Source organism: Myotis davidii, unplaced genomic scaffold, assembly GCF_000327345.1.
Source record: "Myotis davidii unplaced genomic scaffold, ASM32734v1 scaffold304, whole genome shotgun sequence".
Lineage (NCBI taxonomy): Eukaryota > Metazoa > Chordata > Mammalia > Chiroptera > Vespertilionidae > Myotis > Myotis davidii.
Window position 1 is genome coordinate 138429 of NW_006297661.1, and position 2127 is coordinate 140555.

Here is a 2127-nt window from a genome sequence, read left to right on the forward strand (position 1 = left end):
AATTGATGGACATCTCGCAGTGGTTCTAGATTCTGGCTGTTGGGGCCTGTTTTACAGAATCCCTTTTCTCTTGCTATCACTCACTTCTGGTTTGAAAAGCCAAAGCAGTCAAATAATAGAGTCAATTAGAAAGAATAATTTTATTGTAATGAATGTCATATTATCTGTACCAGTTCACTTACCTCAGAAAACTAAATTATGTCTTAGGTGTAGGTTGCCTCCTACATTTTCTCTTGTATGTAATAAGTCTATTTTAAACATCCCTTAGAGAAACAACTAATTATAATCTCATTCAAAGATTAAATCCAAACGAAAACAAAATTAAGTCTGTTATTAAGAGGCAGTTCGAGACAAAACTAAGCTGAATTTGCAGATAGCAAATTCCTACTACTAGGCATTCAGGAAAGATTTTTCTAATGAAAAACTAGTATGTTTCATGAGCTGAAAGTTTGAAACAAACTTGAGGACAAATAGTTAGATACAAAAAATAAATTTGTTTCCTTCATTCATTCAACAAATATTATTTGAGCACCAACAATGAGCTAGACAATATTCTAGATGTTGGAAATATAGCTGTAAACAAAACAGACAAAAATTCCTGCCTTCATAAGCTCATACACATGCTCATTTCATTTCATTTATTTTCTTTCTTTTCTTTTCTTTTCCTCCCCCCTCCCACCTTTTCTCCTTTCTTCCTCCTTCTCCCTTTCTTTCTCTCTCCTTACTTGGAAGTGTGCCTTTTTCTTGAATTTTTTTGTAATAGTCTGAGGAGAATAGGTTTTAATTCTTCTTTGAATGCTTGGTAGAACTCCCCTGTAAAGCTGTCCAGACCAAGGCTTTTGTTTGTTGGAAGATTTTTGATTACTGCTTCAATTTCTTCAGTAGTTATCAGCCTATTCAGGTTTTTTTATTCTTCCTTGATTGAGTTTTAGAAGCTGGTATTCTTAAAGAATATGTCCATTTTGTCTAGGTTGTCCATTTTGTTGGAATAGAGTTGTTCATAGCATCCTGTATAATAAAAGCCTAATATACAAATTGTCCCCTCGGGACAATTGATAGACCGGGAGTTCGACTGCTCGCTATGACATGCACTGACCACCAGGGGGCGGCGCGGAACATGGTGGGTGTCAGCCAGGAGAGAGCATACTGCCCGCCCAGGTTCCATGCAGCCCTGCTGGGCAGCTCAGAGGCCCATTCTGTGCCCCAACCCACAGCATCCAGCCGCGCTCACCGCATCTCCATGTGGGAACTCGGGCACTGTGATTCAGGTAGACGGGGACGCACGAGGACCTGGGGGCCCAAGTGCTGCCCAAAGCCCAGAGATCAGCTGGGACCAGCCCTTCCACACCAGATGCTGGTGCTTCAATCGCTGGCCAGGCCTAGGGACCACACCCATGCATACAGTTCAGGCACTGGGCCTCTAGTTTTCTCATAATCCTTTGTATTTCTGTGGGTTGGTTGTTACTTCACCTCTTTCATTTCTGATTTTATTTGAGTCCTCTCTTTGCTTCTTGGTGAGCCCGACTAGAGGTTCATCAATCTTGTTTATCCTTTCAAAGAACTAGCTCTTGGTTTTATTGATCTTTTGTATTTTTTTTTTGGTCTCTATGTTGTTTATTTCAACTCTGACCTTTATTATTTCCTTCCTTCTGCTTATGCTGGGCTTGTTGCTCTCTTTCTAATTCTTTGAGTTGTAGGGTTAAATAATCTATTAACATTTTTCTTGTTATTTGAGGTAGGCCTGTAGAGCTATGAACTTCCCTCTCAAGACTGCTTTCACTGTGTCCCATAAATTTTGGATTGTTGTGTTTTCATTGTCATTTGTTACCAGGATGCTTTTTCTTCTTCTTTGATCTCTTTGGTAACCCAATCATTATTTAATAGCATGCTATTTAGCCTCCAAGTGTTTGATTTTTTTTCATTGTTTTTATTGTAGTTGGTTTCTAATTATATGCCATTATGGTCTGAGAAGAAGCTTGATACGATTTCTATCTTCTTGAATTTGAGGAGACTTTGCCTTTTTCCCAATATGTGGTCTATCTTTGAAAATATCCACTGTGCACTTGAGAAGAATGTATATTCTGTAGCTTTGGGGTGAAATGTTCTGAAGATGTCAATTAAGCCCAT